The following is a 25,737-nucleotide window of genomic DNA, read 5'->3' as shown; positions in this document are numbered from 1 at the left end:
ACATCCAGGTTAAGGACGTATGTACCCTTATCATCCTGTTTAGGGTTTTCCTCAATAGGCTTTACATTATCTCTAATGACTTCTTTAATCCTTTATTCTCTTGTAATAGCTCATAAATTAGAAGTCTCAATGGTGTTGACATGCATAGATTTGATAAGGTTGATACCACTACCACTAGGCAACTCTTCTACCATATCTTTTTCTCTCTACAATATTTTCTTTGATCCCTCATCCTAGAGAAGGTTATTCCTTTGTGCTTGATAATTAATTGGACCAAGTTGCTTACTCCCTTGCTAAAGCGAGATGATCTTACTCCGACAAATACTAGCTAGATGGTTAGACTTCCCACATATATCGCATTTGATATTAGGGAAATTTCTCGAAAAGCACTAACCACCACACCACTTGCAACTAAATCTTAATGGAATATCCTCTTCAGAACGTAAACTTCCTATCAAGTTTTGTTTCTTTTTCAGAAAATTAACATCTATAGCCATTTGTCTATAGTGTTGAGTTATCATATCCATATAACACTTCATCATGTCCTTGAATTTTCCAAGAATATTTGATAAACTAGACTCATAATCGTAATCAACTTTCCTAACCACTTGATTATTAGAAATTGGTTGCTCATTAATTGGCATAATATTAGGGTTCATCATTTGGCTTCCATTATTTAGTGGAACCATTTGGGTAGCCATTGGTATAGCAACATTAAGAGGAGATGGCAACATGGGCACATTCTACATTATGCTTCCTCTTCCATTCAAATTAGTCATAGGTGTACTAGTCGTAGCTTGACTTCCATTGATCACTTCCAAATTATTTCCAGGACACCTAGACTCAAATTTAAGTTTATCCTAGATGCATAGGCTACTTGTAAGCGCGACTCTACCTCCTCTATTTATATAATAGTTGTGTATATATCAGCAAGAGTAGCACTACTCAACTGCACTTGGATATTGAAGTCTAATCCATGTAAAAAGTCTTGCCATTGGGTAGTAGGTGCAACAAGAATAGAAATTTGTGATTTATGAAATATCTCTTTCAATTTCTTGGCATAAGTTCGAGAATTCTCATGGGGCTCTTGACGAGTCACATTCAAAACACATAGCCAATACTTGACCACTTCTCTCAAGGGAAAACTCTCTTCTAGAGTATGCAAAGAATAAATCAATCCTAGTTATGGTTCCAGCTTCCAAGCCATGATGCCACATTGTAGCTCATCCGTTTAGATTCATATTGAAAAACATCATGAGATGTCCTTCATCTTGAATTTGGAAATTGAACATTCATTTCTAGAAGTCACTAATTTAAAGCTCTGCATCTTCCTCCTACTAACCCATTATGAATGGGTAGATGGAAACAACCTAGGACTGTAAAATCCAACATTCCTACATGTATTGTAATAGGTTGCACCATCATGAAGATCAAGTTTTCTCTAGGAGTGTGTATAAGAGAAATTACACTTCCACTTGAAGTAGATTGACTTTTTAGATAAAGACACTGGAGCTTCCTCCTCCCCTTGATAGATTGAGTGGGACATTAATTAGGTCAATGAGACCTTTCGTTCTTAAAGATATTAGACTACTATGCTTAGAAGAATATCTCCTAATGATTTTAGCTCATTATGTAGCCCTTTTAACTCTTTCTTGCTATTGAATCTTAGCTTGACAAAGCCTATCAGGAAATAACAGATCTATTTCAATGCTCTTCGACATACACTAAACAACTAGTCCCTATTAACCAATATTCAAAAACCACCACTTATAAGTGGCTCCTAGCAAACACACTACCTATCAAGACCTAAAATAGGACCAACACTAGCTCTAGTTGGGTCCCCTATGCTCACTAGACTACCTCATGCTCTCCGCGCCCAGGAGCATTGGATGGCTATACACTAATGTAAATAAATCCCATGTTTATATCAATTTGTAATCCAACCGTTTTTCCCTTCTTAACTCCAATAGAGGGAGTATCCCAACCTTCAGGTGATCAACACCTTGATTCACATATATAAAGAGCTCCCCCCTAGCAAAGTGTTGTGACTCCTTCTTCATGGCTCTCCTACACACCTTGAGGATTGGCCCTAGGATACACCATCTTATATATAAACCACAAGCATAACAGATATAAATGTAACCATTTAGGAGACTATATTTATTCTTCACTTAATCCATTTCCCAAAAATATCGTACTACCCTACAACAAAGAAAAATCTTACACTCTCAATGTTGGTCGTCACCTAGATATACAATTGCAACGTATCCAAGATTTTATCTTTTGATACTATATTTAGATTTTATATGCAAAATTTATGGCACTTTTTTCTCAAACAACTTAACTAAAAACCAACCAATATGAACTACACAAATAATTTTTTCATGATTTCTTTCTACTAATGTCGTGTTGTGCTACTATAGAACAACATCAGGCTAATTGGTACTACTAAACCTCTTAAAACTTATATAAATCATAGACTAAATGCTAAGATGTATAAAGAAATCAATAACTTAATCAAAAATCTTTTAATTTTAGTCTCACATCCCCTAGCATTTAGTATATAAATAAAGGTAAATCAAGGCAAACCCTTATGCTTTACTTTCATTGAACATTCAAAAATATTCTCCTAATTTTTATAAATTTTTACACACAAAACCTATTTTTTTCTACTTTTTTTCATTCATTTAAATATTCTCCATGATTCTCATTTATTTCAACAAAAGAGATTGATTTTTTATATTTGATATTTTTATTGTTGATCTAAAGTATGATCCGTTAGCATATTCATTTTCATGCCATATAAATATCATTTTATATCTCAAAATCCAAAAACAACACCATTTTTCATTGAATCTTGTGTTTTGGATTTTACAGTTTTATTGTTTTCAACATGTGAGAAGAAAAATGAATGAATTTCTCGAATTCTAGACATTAATAAATATATTTCAATCATTTGCAATCATCTATTCATCATATGCACTAAAGATTCATTATAAAAATTAATAAAGATCGCTTACTCAAAATTTTGCATATTTACATCGTGTATTTCAAGGGAGTGGGCCACTAATGCTATTTTTCTACCATTGACAATTCCAAATTACTTGATCTATTTGCCATTATAGTTTTGAACCATTGTCAATTACCAACAATTCATCAAATCAGCCCTCCCTCTCTCTCTCTCTTATAAACAACCATATAAACAAGGAATAAAGAGGAGAGAGAAACATGAGAGAGAAAGACAAATTGGATCTTGCTGATTACTACATCATTTCATGCAAGAATCGGAGCAATGGAGAGCCAAAAAAGGGTGGAACTCAAACCCAAGAAAGGAAGAAACATTATTATAGTTCGATAAATCTAATTTTTTAACGGGAGGAAGGGGCATAAAAAAAAATGCAGCCTCTATCTTATGAGATTTCTTGTGTTCTTTGCCTTTTGATTATGGTTTAAAGCATAACCCCCAAAGTAATTAGTTGAACATTTGGCTTTTCATACTTGGCCATAAGTTAGTGAATATTTGGCTTTTCATACTTGGCCACAAGTGGTTTCAACTTGCTTAGAGAGGCAAACGGCCTCAGAATCGCAATCTGTCTCTAGACCCATAAGCTTCTAGCATCAAAATCTATCAACTTGGCCTCTTCACATACTTTTTAGCTTTGGGATCCAATAGCTACTTCATAATGCCAAACCTTTAGGCCATTAAATAGTGGATCAAACGGAACTCAATTGATGAACAGACACTTGCATTGGATTCCTGGTTGAAATGCTTCTAGGAAAACTCTAGCTCCTTGATCCATAACTGTTTCATGTTGCATAAAAAATACCTCTTTTATGGGTCTCGAGCCACTTGTGTGTTTGAATTTTGGCTTTAAAATCATCTCTCACCTTAATAGGAAAAGTTGGAAGAGAAGGAACAATATAGAAAGAAGGGGAGTTAAACATAATATCTACATTTACATGGCCTTTTTCAATAATGGTCTCAGCTTGAACTGAGTGATATCTAGTTTATCAGCAAAATATGCTTCTTGTTGAGGGTCTAAATATTTCTCTACATCCTTTTCATTTTCCACCTCATCCAAAAGGCAGAAGTTAGAAGATTTTTCTATCTCTAATTTTTGTTCATCAGATTTAAGAGGATATTTAACAAGAGTATATACAATGAATGTAGCTACTTTTGACATAAGCCTACATTTCCTAGATTTAGCATAACAAAATACATTTGGTAAACAAAACCTGATAAGAGAATGAGCTCCACACTTCCTTGTGAACAATGACTTCTTTGAAAGTGAGATCCCAATAGGTATATGAACATATTCATTTGTATCCTTTTCAACCATAGGTGGTGATGCTAGACTTTCAAACTCCGCAAACTCCTCCACAATTTTTTTTTTTGCAAGAATTCATTAAATGGGGTCAATATCCCAATCAGGATTGAAAAGATCCTTCGCAATCACTACAAGATATAGGCCTTATACCGACGTTAAAAGCGACGAAAATATAAATAACAAAATTTGCCCCCGTTGTCACAAAAAGCGTCGTTATTGGTGACGCCATAGAGCAGTCGGTATCAGCATCGTTATTGGTGTTGGTATCAATGTCGCATACGGATGCCAATAACGATGCTGATACCGACGGTTTGTGACGAAAAAAATGATGCCAATAACGACGCGAGCAGTAAATTTGCGACACTAATAGCGATGGTAACATGGGAAAAAAAAATTGTGGCAGGGCAGCCAGTGTGTGCTTTATTTGAGCCATACAAAATAGTTTTTGCACTGTGTACAATGTTCGTGCAAATAAAAACAAAGTATATTGAAATCATAACACTGATACATGAAATAAATACATGATTGCATAATGAAAGCGATTGGTACAATCATGACAAGATATCACTAATACATAGAAAATGTCTACACAGATCAGGCGGCCAAAAAATAAAGGTGTGTGAGCTCCAGGGATCCAAGGGCGAGCTACATATCCTCGCCATCGGAAAGCTTGTCCCGTCGCAAAGGAGCATGGAACGAACTTAGCAAAAAAGAAACAATAACACATCAGTCCACCATACAATAATGTATTAAACATGGTAACTACGGACAAGAAAGATGAGTGACTTACAGGGCCGCTGCATCTATACAATCGATTGATCAATGAAGTGAGACCGTGCCTCTCTGCATATTGAGTCTCAAGGTTGGTCGGATTGCGATTTGTAATGAAGTGCTGCAAATAAAACAAAATGCTAACTGTTAGAAACATGATTGTCAGTACAAAGGGTATTGCAAAAAAATAAATAAATAAATAAAAGAAAAACCTACAAAGTCCTCCAAATATATCCTATGGCCGCCGCTCCCAAGATGATGGACCACTCCAGCCTCGAGTCGTGCCCTCGCCGCCTTATGCTGCTGACTCCAACGTCCTGGGGAATCTATAGCCTCCTCCCTCAGTCGGCGCCAGTCGTCCGCGTCTAACCACTCAGGTTTTATAGCCCCACTCTTGATTGCCTTGCGTGCGTCGAATCGTCTGTGTGACATATATGCACGCATGCAATCCATCATCCAGCCCGTAGAAAATCTATCTACTAAGGCTGGAACTGGAAACTTCTCATGCAAGGATGCTACTATAAAGTCCTTGCTCCCCTCCGGTATGTTCTTCCAATGATCTAAGACGTGTCCAAAAACTTGTTGGTACAACTCTCTCATGCGAGCCATCACCCTCCTCCCCTCATCATTCATGATGATGGCTCCTGACCTTTCATCGACTAGATATGAATATCCCCTTGGGGTATGCCGACGATGGGTCATCTCCCATCTACGTCTATGCTCCTGGGTATATCCAAGAGACCCCTGTGCATCCGGTGTACCGACCGGGGTAATATCTATGGAGTGGCACCCATAGGGGTGCCATCTGCAGACGGCTGAGCAAAAGCCAGAGTAACTAGAGTAGACGTCTCCACAAGTGTGACAAATCCTGGAGGTGACTCAACTCCAGCTGAATGACGAGACGGAGACACCACGTCCATGCCTCCACAGCATCCACCTGAGCCTGAGCCACGCTCCTTGGAACCACCACGAGAGGGAGGAGTCGCACATGTATCCCATATCGACCACGGGCTCGCTGCCTCCGTATCTCTATACCATTCCCCTGACCTTGAAGCACTTCCTCCCTCTGGCCCAAGTCTGGAGCGTCGAGCTTGTTTGCTCGAAGCTGAAGCATCCGATCACGCTGAAATAGATCTAGCAAAGCGGCTTGACAAAGACCGAGATAGCTCCTGGTCTACCATGTCTCTGAATCTCGTGATGTGATTTGGAGATATGCGCATGAAGATATCCTGTAACTCCTCATCGCTAATCCCTCGGCTCATCCTGAAAATGTCACCTGAATAGACAAAAAATGATGTTAGAATAATCAATTTAAATCATACAAAGCACAGTAATATAAATCCCAAAAAAAAGATCTTACTCAAAATGCATATCTTATGTACCCTTATAAGCGATTGGTCAACGAATTGAGTAAGTGGATACTCCAAGTATGAAGTATCCTATGGTCCCATATCAATCTCCTAACACAACTCCGCATACACTGGAAGGTCGATAAACATGTCACCACAAAAGGATGAGTCTACCTCATTCTCAAAGAATTTTGGACTCCTGTATTTCCATCATTGTTAGCCGATGCTGGCTCCATGCTTTCGGTGGCCTCCACCCCTTGCAATATCGACCCCTCTATTTGCATATTGTCTTCATCTATGCTCGGAACATCGCTTTGATCATATACTCTCGCACTTTGGGAGAGTTGAAGGTATAACATACCACCATCGAGATTGTTGGGGGTTTGGATAGAAGATTACCTGTTCACAAATACGTACAAGAGAGTTTAAACTATTGTGACATGTACCATGTCGTAATACAATTAACAAACAAATGAGTCCATGTACCTGTTCACAATGGGCCGGTGTTATGCGAGCGGTGTTCGAGAGCAAGCCTCACTCACAACCCAATAATGAGACGTTAAGGAGTGCTGGTTGGGATAATTGACTTTGTTAAATGCACAACACAACTTGAAAAATTCAAATATTTGACAATACACCACGAAAAACAAAACAATAAAGAACTGTCTCTTGTAGCTCAAACAACTAAAACCCTAATTCAGGTAGAGCATCACACAACCACAACTCAACAAAAAAAAAAATCCAACAATTTGAAAATAAACCAAGTGAAAAAATATTCTCTTACCTTAACAATCATGATATGACGCTCGGCGCTTTGATATCCAAAGGCTCCAACTTTCAAATTAGCATGACAAGAGCTCACTCTAGCATGCGACCCTCCACTCTCCTCTCTCACATAATACAATTGTAAGCAAGGGGGAAGGCCCTTAACTCTTCAATCTCCTCTCCTTATATAGTTTTCTATCCATATTCACACACATTAGGCTTTTTGCTTTTAGCTTTTGGCTTTTTCTTTTCTATTGCTTTTTACTATTTTTGTTTTTTCTGCTTTATGCCTGTTTGCAACTTGTTTGGATCATAACTTCATCATTTGAACTCCGAATATAGTTGTTCGGGTACTCAAAACGATAGGAACGCATGTGATCGACAAGCTAGTGCGGGAAAAGTAATGAAAAACCATCAAAAATTGGAAAAATTACTAATTTTCGTAAATCCCATCATTTTTCTCCATCTTTTACCTTGGACAACTTATTTCCTTTCTTGGCCTATTGTTCTTGTAATTGCACACACTATCAGCACACATGTCCTCTTTTCCTTCAAGAAATACTTGTTGATGATGTAAAACATACGATCTTTTCCTTTGATCCTCGAGTCTTCAAAATAAGCATTCTCTGGATATGAAGCTATTTTTTATGCAATGTGTCCTAGCAAGAATATGGTTTTTTGAAATGAACTCCGTGCCTAATCATTCATGATTTGAAAAAATATGCAATGTTGGATCCTTGATATGCAACCAATCAATCAATATTACACAAAAATAATGTATGCATTTGAAGAATTGTGCCAAGCCTATCTAGATACGATCGTGCATCATGCAAAATGCAAATAAAATTTCTTAATTAATTAAAATTTCCTTATTCTCACCTCTCAACTCTCATAAAAAGATATCATATACTCCGCTCCACCCATCCAAAATCTCACAATCACTCTAGAAAATGATGGTCCTCAAGATGTTGACCAGATAAGAACAATCCTTCTCACAATTGGTGGTGTCCTTCACGACCCTCTAACTCATCCAACCTCCTTACATACTCAACCAGAGGTTCCTAACTTTGTGATGAGTATCCCAAATATCATGTGTGTAAGAAATGTGCGTACTCAATGACGGTGCTCTCTCATGTATGCGTGCATCTAAAACTTACAGCATATAGCTGCAGTGGACCTCATGCCGTGCTAGTGCTCAATGATGGTGCAAAATGTGCATAATCCCAACCCATGGCATGGAAGTATTGGATAAGAACAGGAGACGATCCCCAAGTGTAGTGCATTAACAAGTGCAATGTGAAGTGCTCGTGAATCCATTATCCCCGTGATGTGCAAAAGTCTCGACAAGAAAACATACCTAGCTCCTCAATGTTCAGTAGCTATTGATAAACACAAGCTTCATTCTATCCAAAAAAATAACAAGCTCGACCAAGGCTATCAAGTTTCACACTCAACAAATCAAACAAAATGACATGAAAAAATCCTATCCTAGACAAACACAATAAATCCAATTTCAAAATAACAAAACAAACTGACATGCAAACAACTAAGTTAGCACAAATCAAACCTAACTACAATTGGACTAGGGGTTTTCAGTTTTCACAAAAATGCTTGACACCGGCAACACAAAGGTGTCGCGCAAATCTGTCCATTTTTTTTTAGAATCTATTTCGAGAAATCCAGATGGGCCTCTTCAAATTGTTGCTCCAGATCCTCCAAGTACCACTTTGAACCACTGCACATCGAATAGTATCATGGAGAAGCTACGGTCATCCACCGTAACAATACTTTGCAAGTTCCCAAAATACTCCATCTCATCTATAACCGTGTTTGGATCTATTGCTCATCGCCGGCTCTCTTGCTCGAACCTTGCCATGATACCACAGTCCATTGTGGAGCGCATTTTGTCAATACGCTCCATGCGAAAATGCTGTTCTCGCGACCACACTACACTATATATTTTGTACTATACATTGAAACACTCAAATTAGATGCCTCATATAAAATATAAATACAATAAATCCTAAACGCCTCATCACCTTTGAACTACATCCCCTCGAGAATTCCCACTCCTCCATTGAGACCTCTGTCCCTTCGCGAGATGCTACGGTCAAAGCTCCATGCAATCATCATGTTGACATGAACCACGGCATCTCCTCCATGCTCTCGGGATATCGAATCGGTTGATGACGCGTACTATGTCAGAATTCAGATCACGCTTCCTCTCGATCTTGCCTAGCGATCTAGTACTTAGCGAGCCACGTCTCTATAGAGGCATGGTGCAACATACAAAAGCGATTCACCTTCTCCTCCATTGTAGCATCCATTCTTTTTTCTACCCCATTTCCAACCACCACATGTCCAATCAGTCTATCATCGTCCTTCAGTGACCTTAGCATTTTGTTGTATGGATCCACCGTTGGTAGCCATTGTGAAATATGCACTAGTGCCTCAAATACCAACCAACCTTCAACCATGCTACCTTCTAGCCGAGCTCGTTGTCGCACAAAGCCTTTTAGGGTTTTCATGATGTGCTCCAAGAAGAACACCCATTGCGTATGGACAGGTCCAGCAATCTCCACTTCATCTAGAAGATGCACGAGAAGGTGGATTTGTATCGTGAGCATGCTAGTGGGCAAGTATTTCTCAAAGAGACAGACCGTCTCCACTGCTCCCCACCTCGCGGATTCAATAGAGGACGTCTTAATCTCCTTTTGTGAGATCCATTGCACCAAAGTTGACAACCTGTAAATGGCCCCGTGTATTTCTGGAGTAAGACATCCTGCGATTGCGATCAGTAGTACAAACTTCCCCACAAATGATAAAGCATTATGAATCATGGCTATACGCCAAATAGCAAAATGCGCACGCAAATTACAATCCATTCGTAGTACAAACCTCACATATCTTATGCCAATCATTGGATTTTAGCCTTGATAATTGGTCGTCATTAGAAAATGCAGACCTGAGAGAATGCATCATACCCGTCGGAGTGTGGATAGACTTGACTACTTGCTTCACAATGCACCCTTCTTTAGTGGACAAAACCCAAGGAGCACGAGGTAGCTGCACGCTGTCGAAGGGTTTCGAAAGCAATGTCGCAACTTCAGAAGTCCTTGATAAATTTCAGGCTAGAAGATCAGGCAAGAGAATGAAGTCAAATCTGTATGACTGCAATTGAAGAGTGTGAAGTAAGAAGTTCCTCACTATTTCATGTTCACCATTAAGTAAGAATGCCATAGCTGATGGGATGAAGTCTCTAATAAAAAACCTAATCATAATTGAGTGTATTTGACTCTGTTGGGTCATTGGCAGCAATTGTACCAACAGGATTGCCACAATAAGTGACAATTGCAGCTCTCAGAAAATCCCAAGCTTCCTCTTCAAGTGATGTTCCTGTGTTTAGGTTCCTAGACTTGCCATTTTCATGTGTTGAAGAAGCTGACTTGATATAGCTAGGATCTTCTACTACCATATCTTTGGACCCAAAAAGGGCCACGGGAGACCTCAGATCTTCCAGTGGTCTTATCATGAGAATGAATGACCTGCTGCTTATGGTTGAAATTCACATGCTCGCATCTGGGTTGCCGAGAAGAGCTCGAAACCCCTGCTGCCCCTTTTGCTAAAACCTGCCCACAATCTTGCCTCTTTCCTGAGAGTGGAAGCAAACCAAAGATCCTGTCGAGATAGTGTGGAGTAGTTGGAAAATAAGATTTCATTCTGTCCAAAGGCTGTTTTAAGGTGAGAAGAGATCGCTGATTGGCATGAAGTCCAATGAAGCCCTAAGCTTAAACCTCTTTGAAACCTGATGTGTCCGAATGCTATTATGTCCAGATGATGTCGCTTTGTTAGCTCTCGGCCCTACTCTCTGAAAGTTTTGCAGCTGGGAGAGGGAAGCGGAAAATGGTGGCTTGTCTTGAAACGCACAGTAGCAATCAGACAGATGGAAAGATCAGACCCTCCATCACGCGAACTTTTCTTGCACCACCAGCCATCATCTTCTTATCCTCAGAATTTGACGACCTCCAATTCTCCTTCCACAATAATCCCAAAAACTTCTCGATTCGTCCCGTAGCTCTCCTGTTCTTATCTCGCACACGGAAGAAGCTTGGAATCCATCTATCATCTTTTAACATGAACATAAATCCCAAAGACTGCAGGAAGGTAATGGCTCCTGTTTCAGACTCAATGCTCCACACAGAACACAGACATTTTTAAACGCTCAAATCCCACCACTACACCTTGACAGTCGGAGAATCGAAACCAGGATGCATCACTTTTCATTCCTTATTACTTCTTCCTTCTTCGTTCATCTCCCGTCGATCCCTTCCCAAACAGGATTCGCCTCCTCTCTTAATAGAACGGCCCTCTGATTCCTTCCTCTGTCTCATCAGTGGCGTAACCGAACATGGTGAATTGACCGTGGACACCTTGTGCAATGTCCAGGATCTGTTGCCCAATGTTCACCAGGACCTTACAGTTATCGGCATCCAAACCGACATCATCAGACACAAAGCCAATCTCCCTGCGAGTGTCTCTCACAATCTTGGTACTTCTCAGGAATCACTGATTTAATCACATGTTCCTTCAGATCCGCCACTATCTCATCGTTTGTCATCGTTTCATCGTGCTGTGTGGAGATGAGCACAGTGTGTACCCGCATAGGAACCATGGCGCCTCCATCATTCTTGTACTCCACCGTCACCTGCGTCTTCCCATCAGGATGAAGCCAGGCGCATGTGCCATTTTTCTTCACCTCCGTAAGCTTGGCTCCCAATTTTCTAGCCAAGACATGGCTCCATGGCATCAGCTCCTCTGTTCTTCTGCGTTTCCAATGTCCTCCCCTCTCCCGATTAGCATCGCCTTCCTTCCTTTCAAATCTGCTTTTCCCCCCCAAAATAGCCTTTTTACTTTTCTTACCATTTACTATTCACAGTCCCCTTTTTAGCCACTCTTCCTTTCATAGCATATCACACGCAGAAAAGCGGCCTCCACCTTTTCAACTTCCCGTGCATACCGTAATGCTCGCAAAGAAGCCGATATGTATGATCTATAAGTTGAAGTGTTGCATCAACCATATTGCATAACACTTGTTCTATCCCAACGGTCCGTTGGATTGACAAGAGCATTAGACTGAAGTAGCAACTCCACTATTGAGCAATGTCCCTCACTAGCGGCAAGATGTAATGCAATTCTGTTAACATAATCAGCTGCTTTTGGTGAAGCCCCATCATCCAACACATCCTTCAACGCATTTGTTTGTAACATGATAAACTGCTTTCCACTTGACCTTGCTCAACACAGGCTGAAAGCATCTCATCTTGCTCACCACTATGCTTCCAACTCCTCCTCACTATACTCATACGCAGAAAATAAATGTAAACACAACAACTAAGTATGTACAAAGTATCAAATCACACACACAACTTTTGGGTGGTTTTCACACCTCGAATGCGCAGCAATACGACATCCACCCCCTCTAATCCTGCGCATCCTCCGGATGGGCCAACTACCCATGATCATTATCATCAAGCTCCACAAACAGATCAATCTCTTCATTATGCATTTCCGGTAGATCAACAAGATTATCTGTCATATCATCTGTTTCTTCCATTGAAGTTTCTTCTCGTTGCTCTTCTCTTGAAAATTCTTCCAATGCATAATCCTCATCATCTCTTTTCTTGAAAATCTTGATTCTTTTTCCAGCAATAGGCACTGTAAGCACTGTCCCATCCAATTCAGTCAGCTCATATGTTGCATTATCAAAGACATGTCTGACTATGTACGGCCCAAACCATCTTTTCACCATCTTTCGAAGTGCAGTATGCTGATTTTCAAGGCTGCTATCAAACACCAATACCCAATCTCCCTCTTCTATTGCTCTAGGCCGCAAGCGATGCCTACTGTCAAACCTGTCCTTATTCCTTAGTCTAGCAACCTTCAACCAGTCAATAGCTAGCTGAATATCCTCAGGTCTCCTCTCCAACTGTCGAATCCGAAGAACTAAGAGCTCCTCTCTCGTCAAATCTTCCTGCCAAGGTAAAACTGACCAAGTCAAAGCACAAGTCTCAGTGGGCATAACAGGTTTCTGACCATACATCAACTCTGCAGGCATATATCCAGTGGTAACACTATGTGTCGTACGATCAGCCCACAAAGCAAATGGTAGAAGTCTCGGCCATTCTCCAATCCATCCTCTGCATGCTTTGGCTAATGCTTTCACTATCGGTGGATGCCCTCTTTCACTCTTCCCATTTGCCTCTGGATTATATGCTGTGGTTAGAGCCAACTTGATTCCTAGCTGAGAGAAAAACTCCCTAGCTTCATTTGCATCCAATTCACCACGATCCGCAGTGATCTTACCCACACAACCATACCTGCAGAAAATTTCCTCCAATAAGAACTTACACACTACACTAGTGGTCTTTGTTCTCAAAGATCTGCCCTCAACATGATTGGTAAGATCCTCTCTAGCCAAAACAATGTATCTCATCTGCCATTGACCCATAGGCATGGTAACCAAATCAACTACCCACTTATAATGAATGCATAGCAGATAGGTCGGATGAAGCTCATCTCGATGACGCACTACTGAATACATCTGGCAGTCTCTGCAAGTCTCAACAAAGTGAGAAACATCTCTATACATGCCTTTCCACCAATATTTCTCCTTAATCTTCTCATAAGTAGCCCATACTCCTCTATGACCAGCCCAAGGACTCTCATGAAACTCCCTCATCACCTGTAACTGTGTCTCTCTATCGCAGACAACCCGCAAAGGTAATCCGTCTCTTTTCTTCGGATGCTTCCAAAGAAATCCGTCCTTGAGAAAATAACCATAGGCTTTCCTTCTGATATTCTTGAACTCTTCATCTGTCCATTCATCTATTTTGCTTAGTGTTTTAAGGTACCTGCCAATCTGCAACCAATCTCCAACATAGAGTTCTTCTATGAAAGCCACAATATCATAGACATGAAAACATGATCAACCATAGTGGCTGAAATTTCTGCATCATCCTCTTCTGCAAGTAGAGTCTCCTCATCATTATATCTGGCTCTAGACAACATATCTGCCACTGGATTATCCTTCCTTGCTATGTGTTTAAATTTCGGATTTAATGACTTAATGTATGCAATCCATCTCAGCATAGCTATATCCGGAGTAGAGTAACTCGTGATCATACCAATCAATGGCAAGCAATCTGTCTCTACCACAACTAAAGCTCCAATAAAGTACTCCTTGTCACATTTGAGAGCCGTGACCATCCCTAATAACTCCCTCTTGATTTGCGGATATCTCATCTGTCTCTCGTTTAGGACTTTTGCCCCAAACCGAATAGCATACCTATTTCCATCTGCATCATCTTGACCCACAGCCCAACCTATGCCAATTGGACTAGTGTCAAGTGTCAATACAATAGGCTTTCCACAGTTATAATCCGCTTTCATGAGAGTAGGAGAATTCTGCAATAACTTCTTCAATTTCTGCATGGCTCTAGTGTGGCTCTCATCCCAATAGAATTTCTGCCCCTTTCAAAGCAACTGATACAAACAATCTGCTATGTGTGCAAAATGAGGTATCCAAATCATATAAAACACACAAGCACCAATGAATCTCCGTACCTCTGAAGTAGTAGAACAATACTCCATAATCTTGCCTATAGCATTCACCTTATCAGGTGAAGGTTTCCTGCCATAATATCCTATTGAGTGTTGAAATGACTTGTTTTTTGGCTGATTTTTGTTGTTTTTGAGAGCTGAATGGTTGATTTTATGAGATGATTGATTGATTTGGAAGTGGTTTGAGAGTGCTTTGGATGTTAATGATGGTGTTTTGGAAGTTCATGATGTTTGTTGGTGGTTCTGTGATGTTCTAATAGGTTCTGATTGGTTCTGTATACCTTCTCTTTTGTTCTGTTTTGCTCTATTTTGGTTTGTTTTGTTCTGATTGTCTTCTGTAAGGAGGGATGGAGTATTGATTGATGAAGATTGAGATATTCTGAAAGCTTATTGAATGGTTTGTGAGAGTTTGGAATGGTTTGAGAATGAGTTATGTGGTTTTGATGACCTTCTGTAACCTTCTGTAGATCTTCTGTAGAGCCTCTGTCTCTGTTCTGTTCTGTACTGTAGTTGTCCTGGTACTGTTCTGTAGACTGTTCTGTATGCTTTTGTATGTGTTATGTGGAATGTATGTGTGACTTTGGGAAAGTTTTCTAACCTTGGAAAGAGGTGAATACAAGTGCAAAAGAGCTTAAAGAAGTGGAAGAAGTAGCTGCCAAAGACTCAAGTGAAGACTAGAGTGAAGTGATAGTAGTGAGCTATGAAAGGACACTGTAGTGGCTCTGGTGACTCTTCATATCAGACATACCTCTTGGGAGGGGTATCCACGACCTAAGAAGGATTATTGAGAGTGATTTTGAGAGATTTTAGTGAGGATATGATGTATTATTGATGGAGAGAGAAAGAGAGAGTCAGAGATAGCCAATTCTACTCAAATAGAGTGATTGTATATGAGAGATTGAGAGAGAAAACTATGAAGATATTGAAGATGAATACTATGTGATGTATTTCCATTCAAAGATGGTGTATTCCTTTGCTTTCTTTATTCTATTGATGGATTTTGTGAAGATATTGAAGAATATGGTTGATTCTATTAAAACTGTGAGAGATCTACATGATGCTGCATGAAGATTTGTTGTGCCTGGTGTTCTTTTCTTCATTGTGATCATATAAAACATGATAAACAAGCTTGTTGATGATACAAGATAGATTTTCTTGCAAGAGAATTCCATTTTCCTTGGTGTTCCTCTCGGGGCTCCATGTTTTTGGTGCGCAGCCGGGGAAACTTGCCATCAACAAGCACCAGAAGAGGCTGAAAATGAAGGAAATGGCATTGCCAAGAAGAGAAGAATTCAATGGATGTTTGTAAAGTTCCTTCTTCCACTGAAGAGTTGGAATTTCTCATAATCAAAGCCAATTTCCACAAAAAGTTCATCCCACAATGGCGGAAACACATCACCATCATGATGCATGCTCTATGTGGTGGACAGTTTCCTCTCCCTGTTGAAGCAGCAGAAACTTGCATCTTAGTAGCAAACTGTTTGGGAACAAACTAAAGAGCAGAAATAGAGAGAATGACCATCCATGGAAGATTTGGCATTCATTGAAAAGTTTCCAGACAACATCAAGTGGGAGATTGTGAAGAGGCTTCAAGAGTCTTGGTCTGTAAAGGTTCACAGGGACAAGAAGGAAAAGAGTTGGAATTTGTTCGTGGACACTCAACAGCAAGATACATGGGATGCTTGGTGTACTGATAATCTTCTGTTTGTTCAATTAGCAACCCATTGGAAGTTGGTAGACAGAGTGTTTTTCACAACATACACTGTTGAAACCATTAGAAGCTGGCATTACTATGATGATGGCACCACCACAATGCTCAGACGTATGCATTTTGACACCTTCAGAACCGAATACCTTCCCCTGTGCAATGGCATGAAAGCAGAATTCGGGGACGTTGAAAAGAAAGAAGTAGAAGAAATGTTGGCAAGAGAGTCCTCCAGAGACTGAAGCCTTCTGTTGACCCTCTGTGGAGCACTAACAACATAGTGGAGCCAACCCCCTGATGAATGACGCAATAAAAAGGCAAGCGTTAGAACGAGTCCAGAGGTACGTGAGAAGAGAGAAAGCAAAAATAAAGGCTGAGAACGAGCTAGCAACAAAAGCCGCCTTTGACGCCCTTGCGGAACTCTTTACAGAAGTCCCAATGGCACATCAAGCCCTTCCTCCTCCTGCTGGAGGTCCACTTCCAAGCCAGATCCGTCCTGGAAATATTGATGACAGGCGAGCGAATGTAGTCCCATTGCCAGTTTTTAAGGGAGAGTACAATGAAGACCCCGATCTTCATATAGCAGAGTTTATGGTAGCATGTGTGGCTAACAATGCCAGAACCCCTGAGCATTGGTTAGCAATATTCCCTGCAACTTTTAAGGGCACGGCGTTTCAGTGGTATGAGAGACAAGCAGCAGGAACTTTTGGCACATGGGACGACCTGAAGTCGGCCTTCCCCACTAAATTCAGGCGTGAAGGCTTTGAAGAGAGGATGAGAGAGGAATTTATGAACCTAAGTCAATCCTCTGGAGAAAGAGTAGAAGCTTATGTCTCACGAATGGAATCCATCCTGAAGAGATGGACTAATCATAATCTAGATGATGGCATTCAGAAGGGGGTGTTTCTCAAAGGATTACAACCAGAAGTCCGTAAGTTTGTGGAGCTGCAAAGACCAGCCACCCTGCAAGCTGCAACAAAAGGTGCAAGACTGTATGATGAAGTGGAAGCTCGATTAGCGATGAATACAGGAAGAGGAGTCCTACCTCCTCTGATGTGAGGAATGATGTATCCACCAAATGCAGTTCCAGGGACTGTTCCCTATGCCTACCAACAGATGCCATTGGTATCACAGTACAGTGCACCAAATCCACAGTGGCCACAATCCATGCCTCAAATGGTGGTTCAACCACAACAACAATGGTCCCAACCAATTTCTTCATTATCAAATCAGCAGCAACAATGGAACCCTACCAATTGGAGCCAACAGCCAACAGTTCAAACAGGAGCCCTGAATCAGAACCAGAACAGAGACCCCTCTGTACCAGCCCAACCCGTTTATGCAGTGATTACAGAGACTCCCCAAAACCCTCCTGCCAGTATGTTCGGAGGAGAAAGCTTAAAGGATTATTTATCCAACTCAGTTGCAAACATCAAAAAGGAGTTGATGGATGTGATTACAGAACAACTACAGACGTTGAAAGTGAATACCGCGAGCATATCCAATGTTGCAAGAGCAGGAAGAGATGTGATGCGGTCAAATACTTGGTGTGGTAAGTGTCATGAAGCAGGCCATTTAGCCACTGAATGTACACGAAAACCAACCATCCTTGGAGCCTTCTGTTCCTACTGTTTGCGGAAGAACCATACAGAGGACATTTGCTCTCTGAAGGAGATGCATGATAGGAGAAGGAAGGAAGAAGACGCAAGATTCAACTTGTTGGAATCCAAAATGACAACACAAGATATTGGACCCAAGCCTAGAGAGTTTGGTCTTAATTTCGGACCCAGAAGATTTCCTTCCCAAATTTACAGAGGAAGACAGTCTGGCGGTGGTCAGAGATCAGAAGTGGAATGTTACAGATGCGGAGAAAAGGGACACATTTCACCAAATTGTCCAAATCCTCGAAGGTCAGTGGATTACAAGCCCTTATGCAGTCGATGCAAAGGAGAAGGCCACACTGCAAAAGACTGTCCAAGCTTAGCCCCAGTGAAAAACAGTGCTACTGATAGTCCGTCGAAGGCCAAAGAGCCTACCTCCAATTTGGTGGAATTGGAAGTTGTTGCCATCACGCGTGCAAAGCAGAAGGAACCACCTATCCAGAAAGAAAATAACCCTCCTGTCAGAACAGTGAAGTTCAATCTTCCACTAGAAGAACAGAACAGAACAGAGCCTAATAGTGCCGTACAGAGCACTACAGTGCCACAGAGAGTTACAGAGACAGTTACAGAGATAGGACCAGAGGTCCAGGAGACAGAAGAGGAGAAAGTGCCACAAGTGGCAGAAGAAGTGTCAAGATTGTGGGAGAGAAGGAAGGAGTCTCACTTGTAGCTTTCTTGCTTGCACAATGGGGGAATACACACAAGGGTGGAGGCTGAAAACAGTTTTCCTCTTCTTAGTTGTGGAAGCCAAAAGAACTCAAGTACAAAGAAATAGAAGAACCCTAGATATGGGTCTCAAACCAAACTCAACTAACTAAGGTGGCATACTAACTGCGCCACGAACTAGAGTAGATAAGGATAGCTATCATGTAGCTATTATTCAGGGGCGGTGTACCAACCGCATCTGCAAACTGACAAGTCGGTGACATAAATACACAACGGTCACCTTGGCCTATCACGAGTGGAGCTCGATATGTCAACACTCCCCCTCGAGCTCAATCCCAATTCTTGCACACCAAGCAGGTCTCTGAACTTGCGCAGCTTCTCTGTGCCCAATGCCTTCGTGAATATGTCAGCTACCTGATCCTCTGTGCTGACATAAACTAGATCAATAAGACCTAGTAAAACCCTCTCTCGCACATAGTGATAATGCACCTCAATGTGCTTTGTTCTAGCATGATAGACTGGGTTATTTGCCAAGTGTATACTACTCATGTTGTCACAATAAATGACAACTGGCCCATCTGTAGACTGATGCATATCATAAAGTAGCTTATGCAACCAAGCTACCTCACATGCAGCCATTGCTGCACCCCTGTACTCAGCCTCTGTGCTCGACAAGGCAACTGTAGGCTGTTTCTTGCTGCTCCAAGTGACTGCAGCACTCCCAAAAGAGAACACATATCCACTGGTAGATTGTCTATCAGAAATACTACCAGCCCAATCAGCATCAGTGTATCCATGCAGCTGTATCTGAACCCCAGTCTCATAAAATAGTCCATACTGCAATGTGGACTTCACATACCTGAGTATGCGTCTAGCCGCATCCAAATGTGGTTTCCTTGGAGCCTGCATAAACTTACTTACCAATCCAACAGCATAGCTCAAATCTGGCCTGGTAATAGTCATATAAATCAAACTTCCTACTATGCGTCTGTACATAGTAGGGTCTTCTAGAAGCTCACCTGCATCTGTGCTCAGCTTCACATTCTGCTCCAAAGGAACTGAAATAGGCTTACAGCCTGCCTCTGCAAGAGATGTATCCCACTTGGTGATCTAATCACCTCAATGCCCAAGAAATAACGCAGCTCTCCCAAATCCTTCATCTCAAACTTCTGCTTCAATAGCATTTTCACATGAAGGATATCTTCATCACTGTCACCTGTCATAATCAAATCATCAACATAAATGACAAGTAGCATAATACCTTTCTCTGTTTTTCTCACATAAAGTGAGAAATCTGCCTTGGAAATTTGAAAGCCAATAGTAACAAGATACTGTCCTATCTTGTCAGACCATGCTCTAGGTGCTTGCTTCAAGCCATACAAGGCTTTCTTCAACCTGCAAACAAACTCAGGATGAACAGCATGCACATAACCTGGTGGTTGCTCCATATAGACTTCTTCTTGCAAATCACCATGCAAGAAGGCATTCTTTACATCCATCTGATGTAAAGACCATCCCTTTGATGCAGCCATAGCAATGACTGCTCTTACGGTTGCCATCCTTGCAACCGGACTGAATGTTTCTTCATAGTCAATGCCATATGTTTGTGCATACCCCTTGACTACTAATCTTGCCTTGTATCTGTTCACAAAACCATCTGCATTGTGCTTCACCTTATAAACCCACTTACAGCCAATTGCATTTTTATTTTTAGGCAAAGGTACCAATTCCCATGTAGCATTTGCTTCCAAGGCATCCATTTCTTCATCCATGGCTTTCTCCCATTTTTCTTTTCCCATGGCTTGCTCAAAAGAAGTGGGTTCTGGTTCCTGTATCACTTTGACTATATATGCATAGTGAATGGCTGTAAATCCATCATATTTCAGCCTATCCACAGGATACCTAACTCTGGTAGACCTGCGCAAAGTGGGTTCACTCCCAGGTGCTCTCAAAACATCCCTGGTCTTCCTTACTCCAGGTGTAACAATAGAAGGAATACCCAACTCATCATCAATGCTCAGTTCTGAACCACTGGATTCACCATCCACATAAGAGTGACCTGCATTCACATCAAACATAGGCTGATCAACCTTCTCTTTTCCTTTTCGTGATACCTGCATACCACTATTTGCATTACTTTGAGAAGATTCTCCTGATCTCAATCTGCGTGTCCATGGCGAAGAATGTGAATCACTGCTAGAGGACGCTCCAGGTCCACTAATATTTTGTGACTGTTGCTGTGAATTCTGTGCAGCATTACCATTTTGTGCATCTACATCATCAATCACATTTACTAGTTTATACCAGCTACTCATCTCATCAAAAACAACATCTCTGCTCACTGTAAACTTACGAGTAGAAGGGTTATAGCATCTATACCCTTTTTGCTGCAGAGAGTAACCAATAAAGATGCACTTCTCAGCTTTTGGATCCAACTTGGATCTCAGCTCATCTGGCACATGTACATAGGCAATGCAACCAAAAATTTTCAAATGAGAAATATCTGGTTTCCTACCAGTATACCTCTCCTCTGGAGTCATTCCATGTATTGCTGCAGTGAGAGTCCTGTTCATTATGTAGACTGCTGTAGCAACTGCTTCAGCCCAATAAAAATCTAGCAGGTCTTTTTCATTTAGCATGGCACGAGACACCTCTCCAATATGTCTGTTTTTTCTTTCTGCAATTCTATTTTGCTGTGGGGTATGACTGCATGAATATTGCTGCTTTATGCCATGCTCCTGCGAGAACCTTGCAAACTCATTTGAGAGGTACTCTCCCCCTCCATCTGACCTTAGGCATTTTACTTGCAGGCTTGTTTCTTTTTCAACCATAGCTTTAAGAGTTTTGAAATGCCCAAAAACTTCACTTTTCTTTTTCATAAAATACACCCAAACTTTTCTGCTATAGTCATCAATAAAACTGACAAAATAATGACAGCCTCCAAGAGATGCAGCTTTAGTAGTCCACACATCAGAGTGGATTAATTCTAATGGCTTCTTACTCTCTTGAACATGTCTAGGAAATGGTTTCCTTGCCTGTTTTCCAAACTGACAGGCTTCACATACCTTATGCATTTCTGCAACCTTGAATTTAGGCAATCCTGCAACAATATTTTGGGCCTGCATTGATTTAAGTCGCTGTACATTAACATGACCAATGCGTTTATGCCAGATATCAATATCTGCAACTACACCGGTCCCATGTGCAAACATTGCTGCACTCAATTCAGACATGTCTGCATCCAATGTAAACATTCTGCCCTTCTTCTTTCCTTTTGCTATCAAGCGACCTTTATTTTTCATATCCTCAACAAAGCATCCATGAGGATTAAATCTGACCTGCAAGCCCTGCTCAACCATTTGACCAACAGAAACCAGATTCTTGGTGATATTCGGGACATGAAATACATCGGACATGTATTTCTTTTTCCCATCCTGCATAGACAAAGGAATTTTTCCAATCTGCACAATTGGATGTGCAGTATCATCACCAGTCTCCACAAATCCAGGTTTTTCCATTTTCCTTGCATCCTCCATCCATTCTGCATGACCTGTCATGTGGTTTGATGCACCTGAGTCAACATACCATACATCATTGCTTTCTTCTGCACTTGTCACAGAATTGTTCATGTGCTACACCATAAACAAATGCTCATTTCTATCATCACCCTGTCTACTAGAAGATGCATAATTCCCTTGTTGCAGTTTTCCATTCATGATGTCATTCTGCTTTTTATAGCAGTCTTTAGCCATATGACCCATTTTACCACAGTAGTAGCATTCAACATTACTGTTTGCATTTTGACCTCTTTGCCATCCACCACGACCTCTTTGGCTCCCCCTGCCTCTAGAGTTACCACGTCCTCCTCCATAGGACTGGTTTTCTTGAGTTTGCTGCATATTCTGATTTCTACCACGGCCTCCAAATCGGCCTCCTCTACCTCTGCCTCTACCTCTTCCAGCATTTGAGTAGAAGACAGCTTCTTTTGAAGTTCCTCCTGAAGAAGATGCACCACCATTTCTCTGCTCCTCAGAAATTAGAAGAGCAATCAACTCCTCAAAATCAGGAAATCTTTCACGGACGGAAATGGATGTCCGAAACTGCGCATAATCCTTTCCTAGACCATTCAAGGTCACAGAAACTAAATCATCATCTTCCACTGGCGACCCAATGGAAGCAAGTGCATCTGCAATCTTCTTCACCTTCATGTGATAGTCATTGATGCTCATATTCTCTCTTTGCACATTGTGCAACTCTTGCTTGAGCTGCATTTTCCTGGCTTGCGTATTTGTGCTATACATCTTTGACAGAGTATCCCATGTCTCCTTTGGCGTACTTGCATCCTGAATATGCACAATCATAGAGTCTGAAATGCTGATAGACAGCCAGTACATAACTTTCCTGGCTCTCTCATGCCATGCTTTGAATGCCTGCATTTGCTGTTGATTGGGAACATCAGGAAGAACTGGTTCTTCTTCATTTCCTGCAACAAATTCCCAATATCCTTTTCCCATAAGGAAATTCGTCATTCTAAACTTCCATGCTTGGAAGTTGTTCTTGTCAAGCTTTTCAGTGACAATCTGTGAGAGAGAATCAGACGCCATTACAAAACACTGCGAAATATTATGTTACTGTAAAAACTCAGCTTCACCCTCACAAGGGTAAATCTGCAAAACTGGTGAAAGTGGTATTTGACCACACAGTCACTTCCTAGTGACGATTTTGCATAAACAGGAACCAAGGATGATTCTTAACTCCCAATGTCTCTGTGCACAAGCATACGATGCAATTTCTACAGAAACGTTTCACCGACTTGTAGAACAGTGGCTCCACAGCATAAAACTGGGCCTTTTCCTGAGTGCGTGCAGAAACTTCCACCTCCAAAATAGGCCCCGAAATGGCCTCAAATCAAAAAAATAAGGTCGCCGCATACGATGCAATTTCTACAGAAACTTTTCACCGACCTGTAGAACAGTGGCTGCACAGCATAAAACTGGGCCTTTTCCTGAGTGCGTGCAGAAAACTTTCGCCTCCAAAACAGGCCCCGAAATTGCCTCAAATCAAAAAAATAAGGTCGCCAAGGGCTAAACCCCTCCCCCGCAGCATATACTGCCCTCTTGCTTCACCGCGAAGGGCGTCTCAACCTGAGACAATGCACTCCTACACTTTCCGGCTGTGCTACCTGCAGAGATCTGCTCCCAGAACAGAAAATGAAAGCAACACTGCTCCTCTTACCAGAACACCGCGAGCTTGGCTTGCTTTCTTGAGCTCCTTACCATGAACAAGGCTCTGATACCATGTCAAGATTGTGGGAGAGAAGGAAGGAGTCTCACTTGTAGCTTTCTTGCTTGCACAATGGGGGAATACACACAAGGGTGGAGGCTGAAAACAGTTTTCCTCTTCTTAGTTGTGGAAGCCAAAAGAACTCAAGTACAAAGAAATAGAAGAACCCTAGATATGGGTCTCAAACCAAACTCAACTAACTAAGGTGGCATACTAACTGAGCCACGAACTAGAGTAGATAAGGATAGCTATCATGTAGCTATTATTCAGGGGCGGTGTACCAACCGCATCTGCAAACTGACAAGTCGGTGACATAAATACACAACGGTCACCCTGGCGTATCACGAGTGGAGCTCGATATGTCAACAAGAAGTCCCTGTAATTCCTCTGTTGGAAGAAAGAGGGAAAATGAAAATGGGTGTTGCCCCATTCCCTAATCGGTTAGAGAAGCCAGTGGATCCTATTAAGGAATACGATCTGGTTAGAGATCTAGATACCTTTAAACCAAACCTTACATTTCGACAATTATTGATGTTGTCTCCCAGTTGCCGGAAAAGGTTCAAAAGTATACTGACAAGAAGACGTGGTTTAAGGATTGATCCCTCAATAGCAACAAAGTCCAACAAGGCTCCAGAGCCTGTAAAAGAAGTGGATGTGGCTCATGCTTTCCTAGATCTGGGTACTCCAGAGACTAGTGTATGGATAGAAGGTTGCTTTATTTCAAATGCACTGATTGATGGTGGCTCATCATAAACATTATGACGGATGTTACAATGAAGGATTTAGGCCTATAAGGTGTGCAACCCACCCAATGGCTCATCAGACTGGCGGATCAGAGTAGAATCAAGCCTTTGGGCATTCTCCCATATGTGAAGACTACAGTGGCTGGAAAAGATTATTGGCTAACCTATCTGGTGGTGAAGCCAAACTCTTATGGTACATCCTATCCTCTGTTACTGGGCAGACCATGGCTTTTTGAAGCTCGAGCAAGGACGGATTGGTTCAAAGGAACTTTAACCTTGGGTAGAGGACCCAACAAAGTGGTGCTGAAACTGTATGGTTCTCAAAAAGGACATGGATCCACCTCCTTGGAATTATCTTCTGACTCCCCTAATGTGGCTACGGATGGAACATTAGTAGACGAAGATGCTGTCAAACAGATCCTTCCCAAGAAAACAGTGGCACATTCCTTAACAGTGGATATTGTAAGCCGACTTCTAAAAGATGCAAAGCCATTATCAATGGGTGAATACTTCCTGCCTGAACCAGGAATGACTTCGGAAATCACTTCTGACAGTGAGATAGAAGCATGGATGTACTGCTCTCCCTGTTATATGGCCATAGCAGAGACAGAGACAGAGACAGGAGAGGAAACAGAGAATCTGTTCTTCTGTTACAGAGCTCCTACAGAAGCAGAAGCAAAAGCAGAAGCAGAAGCAAAAGCAGAGACAGAAGCAGAAGCAGAAGCAGAAACAGAAACAGAAGCAGAGACAGAGACAGAAGAGGTTGGATATGATATGGACGAAGAAGGTTATGAAAATGAGCCAGAAGAATCTATTCCACCTGAAGAGGATACATTTGAGGAAGAA

This window comes from Lygodium microphyllum, chromosome 24 (assembly GCF_053477565.2).
Source record: "Lygodium microphyllum isolate KBCC chromosome 24, Lygodium_microphyllum_v1.1.10, whole genome shotgun sequence".
Taxonomy (NCBI): Eukaryota; Viridiplantae; Streptophyta; class Polypodiopsida; order Schizaeales; family Lygodiaceae; genus Lygodium; species Lygodium microphyllum.
The sequence above is the reverse complement of the archived record's forward strand: the minus strand, read 5'-3'. Positions refer to the sequence as shown.